Below are 6,372 nucleotides of genomic sequence, written 5' to 3' on the forward strand. Positions count from 1 at the left end.
GTGATACTTGGTATGGTGAAGGTGATAGTTGGTACGGTGAAGGTGATAGTTGGTACGGTGAAGGTGATAGTTGGTACGGTGAAGGTGATAGTTGGTACGGTGAAGGTGATGCTTGGTACGGTGAAGGTGATGCTTGGTACGGTGAAGGTGATGCTTGGTACGGTGAAGGTGATGCTTGGTACGGTGAAGGCGATGCTTGGTACGGTGAAGGCGATGCTTGGTACGGTGAAGGCGATGCTTGGTACGGTGAAGGCGATGCTTGGTACGGTGAAGGCGATGCTTGGTATGGTGAAGGCGATGTTTGGTATGGTGAAGGTGATGCTTGCTATGGTGAAGGTGATGCTTGGTATGGTGAAGGTGATGCTTGGTATGGTGAAGGTGATGCTTGGTATGGTGAAGGTGATGCTTGGTATGGTGAAGGTGATGCTTGCTATGGTGAAGGTGATGCTTGCTATGGTGAAGGTGATGCTTGCTATGGTGGAGGTGATGCTTGCTATGGTGGAGGTGATGCTTGCTATGGTGGAGGTGATGCTTGCTATGGTGGAGGTGATGCTTGCTATGGTGGAGGTGATGCTTGCTATGGTGGAGGTGATGCTTGCTATGGTCGAGGTGATGCTTGCTATGGTCGAGGTGATGCTTGCTATGGTGAAGGTGATGCTTGCTATGGTGAAGGTGATGCTTGCTATGGTGAAGGTGATGCTTGCTATGGTGAAGGTGATGCTTGCTTTGGTGAAGGTGATGCTTGCTTTGGTGAAGGTGATGCTTGCTATGGTGAAGGTGATGCTTGCTATGGTGAAGGTGAGGCTTGCTATGGTGGAGGTGATGCTTGCTATGGTGGAGGTGAGGCTTGCTATGGTGAAGGTGATGCTTGCTATGGTGAAGGTGATGCTTGGTATGGTGAAGGTGATGCTTGGTATGGTGAAGGTGATGCTTGGTATGGTGAAGGTGATGCTTGGTATGGTGAAGGTGATGCTTGGCATGGTGAAGGTGATGCTTGGTATGGTGAAGGTGATGCTTGGCATGGTGAAGGTGATGCTTGCCATGGTGAAGGTGATGCTTGCCATGGTGAAGGTGATGCTTGGCATGGTGAAGGTGATGCTTGGTATGGTGAAGGTGATGCTTGGTATGGTGAAGGTGATGCTTGGTATGGTGAAGGTGATGCTTGGTATGGTGAAGGTGGTGCTTGGTATGGTGAAGGTGATGCTTGGTATGGTGAAGGTGATGCTTGGTATGGTGGAGGTGATGCTTGCTATGGTGGAGGTGATGCTTGCTATGGTGGAGGTGATGCTTGCTATGGTGGAGGTGATGCTTGCTATGGTGAAGGTGATGCTTGCTATGGTGAAGGTGATGCTTGCTATGGTGAAGGAGATGCTTGGTATGGTGAAGGTGATGCTTGCTATGGTGAAGGTGATGCTTGCTATGGTGAAGGTGATGCTTGCTATGGTGAAGGTGATGCTTGCTATGGTGAAGGTGATGCTTGGTATGGTGAAGGTGATGCTTGGTATGGTGAAGGTGATGCTTGGTATGGTGAAGGTGATGCTTGGTATGGTGAAGGTGATGCTTGGTATGGTGAAGGTGTTGCTTGGTATGGTGAAGGTGATGCTTGGTATGGTGAAGGTGATGCTTGGTATGGTGAAGGTGATGCTTGCTATGGTGGAGGTGATGCTTGCTATGGTGAAGGTGATGCTTGCTATGGTGAAGGTGATGCTTGCTATGGTGGAGGTGATGCTTGCTATGGTGAAGGTGATGCTTGCTATGGTGAAGGTGATGCTTGCTATGGTGAAGGTGATGCTTGCTATGGTGAAGGTGATGCTTGCTACGGTGAAGGTGATGCTTGCTACGGTGAAGGTGATGCTTGCTACGGTGAAGGTGATGCTTGCTACGGTGAAGGTGATGCTTGCTACGGTGAAGGTGATGCTTGCTACGGTGAAGGTGATGCTTGGTATGGTGAAGGTGTTGCTTGCTACGGTGAAGGTGTTGCTTGGTATGGTGAAGGTGATGCTTGCTATGGTGGAGGTGATGCTTGCTATGGTGAAGGTGATGCTTGCTATGGTGGAGGTGATGCTTGCTATGGTGGAGGTGATGCTTGCTATGGTGAAGGTGATGCTTGCTATGGTGAAGGTGATGCTTGCTATGGTGAAGGTGATGCTTGGTATGGTGAAGGTGATGCTTGCTACGGTGAAGGTGATGCTACGGTGAAGGTGATGCTTGCTACGGTGAAGGTGATGCTTGCTACGGTGAAGGTGATGCTTGCTACGGTGAAGGTTATGCTTGCTACGGTGAAGGTGATGCTTGCTACGGTGAAGGTGATGCTTGGTACGGTGAAGGTGATGCTTGGTATGGTGAAGGTGATGCTTGGTATGGTGAAGGTGATGCTTGGTATGGTGAAGGTGATGCTTGGTATGGTGAAGGTGATGCTTGGTATGGTGAAGGTGATGCTTGGTATGGTGAAGGTGATGCTTGGTATGGTGAAGGTGATGCTTGGTATGGTGAAGGTGTTGCTTGGTATGGTGAAGGTGATGCTTGGTATGGTGAAGGTGATGCTTGGTATGGTGAAGGTGATGCTTGGTATGGTGAAGGTGATGCTTGGTATGGTGAAGGTGATGCTTGGTATGGTGAAGGTGATGCTTGGTATGTTGAAGGTGATGCTTGGTATGGTGAAGGTGATACTTGGTATGGTGAAGGTGATACTTGGTATGGTGAAGGTGATACTTGGTATGGTGAACGTGATACTTGGTACGGTGAAGGTGATACTTGGTACGGTGAAGGTGATAGTTGGTACGGTGAAGGTGATAGTTGGTACGGTGAAGGTGATAGTTGGTACGGTGAAGGTGATAGTTGGTACGGTGAAGGTGATGCTTGGTACGGTGAAGGTGATGCTTGGTACGGTGAAGGTGATGCTTGGTACGGTGAAGGTGATGCTTGGTACGGTGAAGGTGATGCTTGGTACGGTGAAGGTGATGCTTGTTGCGGTGAAGGTGATGCTTGTTGCGGTGAAGGTGATGCTTGTTGCGGTGAAGGTGATGCTTGCTATGGTGAAGGTGATGCTTGCTATGGTGAAGGTGATGCTTGGTATGGTGAAGGTGATGCTTGGTATGGTGAAGGTGATGCTTGGTATGGTGAAGGTGATGCTTGGTATGGTGAAGGTGATGCTTGGTATGGTGAAGGTGATGCTTGGTATGGTGAAGGTGATGCTTGGTATGTTGAAGGTGATGCTTGGTATGGTGAAGGTGATACTTGGTATGGTGAAGGTGATACTTGGTATGGTGAAGGTGATACTTGGTATGTGAAGGTGATACTTGGTATGTGAAGGTGATACTTGGTACGGTGAAGGTGATACTTGGTACGGTGAAGGTGATACTTGGTACGGTGAAGGTGATAGTTGGTACGGTGAAGGTGATAGTTGGTACGGTGAAGGTGATGCTTGGTACGGTGAAGGTGATGCTTGGTACGGTGAAGGTGATGCTTGGTACGGTGAAGGTGATGCTTGGTACGGTGAAGGTGATGCTTGGTACGGTGAAGGTGATGCTTGGTACGGTGAAGGTGATGCTTGGTACGGTGAAGGTGATGCTTGGTACGGTGAAGGTGATGCTTGGTACGGTGAAGGTGATGCTTGGTACGGTGAAGGTGATGCTTGGTACGGTGAAGGTGATGCTTGCTATGGTGAAGGTGATGCTTGCTATGGTGAAGGTGATGCTTGGTATGGTGAAGGTGATGCTTGGTATGGTGAAGGTGATGCTTGGTATGGTGAAGGTGATGCTTGGTATGGTGAAGGTGATGCTTGGTATGGTGAAGGTGAAGCTTGGTATTGTGAAGGTGATGCTTGCTATGGTGAAGGTGATGCTTGCTATGGTGAAGGTGATGCTTGGTATGGTGGAGGTGATGCTTGCTATGGTGAAGGTGATGCTTGCTATGGTGAAGGTGATGCTTGCTATGGTGAAGGTGATGCTTGCTATGGTGAAGGTGATGCTTCCTATGGTGAAGGTGATGCTTGCTAAGGTGAAGGTGATGCTTGCTATGGTGGAGGTGATGCTTGCTATGGTGGAGGTGATGCTTGCTATGGTGGAGGTGATGCTTGCTATGGTGGAGGTTATGCTTGCTATGGTGGAGGTGACGCTTGCTATGGTGAAGGTGACGCTTGGTACGGTGAAGGTGACGCTTGGTACGGTGAAGGTGATGCTTGGTACGGTGAAGGTGATGCTTGCTATGGTGAAGGTGATGCTTGCTATGGTGAAGGTGATGCTTGCTATGGTGAAGGTGATGCTTGGTATGGTGAAGGTGATGCTTGGCATGGTGAAGGTGATGCTTGCTATGGTGAAGGTGATGCTTGCTATGGTGAAGGTGATGCTTGGTATGGTGAAGGTGATGCTTGGTATGGTGAAGGTGATGCTTGGTATGGTGAAGGTGATGCTTGGTATGGTGAAGGTGATGCTTGGTATGGTGAAGGTGATGCTTGGTATGGTGAAGGTGTTGCTTGGTATGGTGAAGGTGATGCTTGGTATGGTGAAGGTGTTGCTTGGTATGGTGAAGGTGATGCTTGGTATGGTGAAGGTGATGCTTGGTATGGTGAAGGTGATGCTTGGTATGGTGAAGGTGATGCTTGGTATGGTGAAGGTGATGCTTGGTATGGTGAAGGTGATGCTTGGTATGGTGAAGGTGATACTTGGTATGGTGAAGGTGATACTTGGTATGGTGAAGGTGATACTTGGTAGGGTGAAGGTGATAGTTGGTACGGTGAAGGTGATAGTTGGTACGGTGAAGGTGATGCTTGGTATGGTGAAGGTGATGCTTGGTACGGTGAAGGTGATGCTTGGTACGGTGAAGGTGATGCTTGGTACGGTGAAGGTGATGCTTGGTACGGTGAAGGCGATGCTTGGTATGGTGAAGGCGATGCTTGGTATGGTGAAGGCGATGCTTGGTATGTTGAAGGTGATGCTTGCTATGGTGAAGGTGATGCTTGCTATGGTGAAGGTGATGCTTGGTATGGTGAAGGTGATGCTTGGTATGGTGAAGGTGATGCTTGCTATGGTGGAGGTGGTGCTTGCTATGGTGGAGGTGATGCTTGCTATGGTGAAGGTGATGCTTGCTATGGTGGAGGTGATGCTTGCTATGGTGGAGGTGATGCTTGCTATGGTGGAGGTGATGCTTGCTATGGTGGAGGTGATGCTTGCTATGGTGGAGGTGATGCTTGCTATGGTAGAGGTGATGCTTGCTATGGTCGAGGTGATGCTTGCTATGGTCGAGGTGATGCTTGCTATGGTGAAGGTGATGCTTGCTATGGTGAAGGTGATGCTTGCTATGGTGAAGGTGATGCTTGCTTTGGTGAAGGTGATGCTTGCTTTGGTGAAGGTGATGCTTGCTTTGGTGAAGGTGATGCTTGCTATGGTGGAGGTGATGCTTGCTATGGTGGAGGTGATGCTTGCTATGGTGGAGGTGATGCTTGCTATGGTGAAGGTGATGCTTGCTATGGTGAAGGTGATGCTTGCTATGGTGAAGGTGATGCTTGCTATGGTGAAGGTGATGCTTGCTATGGTGAAGGTGATGCTTGCTTTGGTGAAGGTGATGCTTGCTTTGGTGAAGGTGATGCTTGCTATGGTGGAGGTGATGCTTGCTTTGGTGAAGGTGATGCTTGCTATGGTGGAGGTGAGGCTTGCTATGGTGGAGGTGATGCTTGCTATGGTGGAGGTGAGGCTTGCTATGGTGAAGGTGATGCTTGCTATGGTGAAGGTGATGCTTGCTATGGTGAAGGTGTTGCTTGGTATGGTGAAGGTGATGCTTGGTATGGTGAAGGTGATGCTTGGTATGGTGAAGGTGATGCTTGGTATGGTGAAGGTGTTGCTTGGTATGGTGAAGGTGATGCTTGGTATGGTGAAGGTGATGCTTGCTATGGTGGAGGTGATGCTTGCTATGGTGAAGGTGATGCTTGCTATGGTGGAGGTGATGCTTGCTATGGTGAAGGTGATGCTTGCTATGGTGAAGGTGATGCTTGCTATGGTGAAGGTGATGCTTGCTATGGTGAAGGTGATGCTTGCTACGGTGAAGGTGATGCTTGGTATGGTGAAGGTGATGCTTGCTACGGTGAAGGTGATGCTTGCTACGGTGAAGGTGATGCTTGCTACGGTGAAGGTGATGCTTGCTACGGTGAAGGTGATGCTTGCTACGGTGAAGGTGATGCTTGGTACGGTGAAGGTGATGCTTGCTACGGTGAAGGTGATGCTTGGTACGGTGAAGGTGATGCTTGGTATGGTGAAGGTGATGCTTGCTATGGTGAAGGTGATGCTTTGTATGGTGAAGGTGATGCTTGGTATGGTGAAGGTGTTGCTTGGTATGGTGAAGGTGATGCTTGCTATGGTGAAGGTGATGCTTGCTATG

Source organism: Amblyomma mixtum, unplaced genomic scaffold, assembly GCF_055824585.1.
Source record: "Amblyomma mixtum isolate Tamu unplaced genomic scaffold, ASM5582458v1 scaffold_15, whole genome shotgun sequence".
NCBI classification, from domain to species: domain Eukaryota; kingdom Metazoa; phylum Arthropoda; class Arachnida; order Ixodida; family Ixodidae; genus Amblyomma; species Amblyomma mixtum.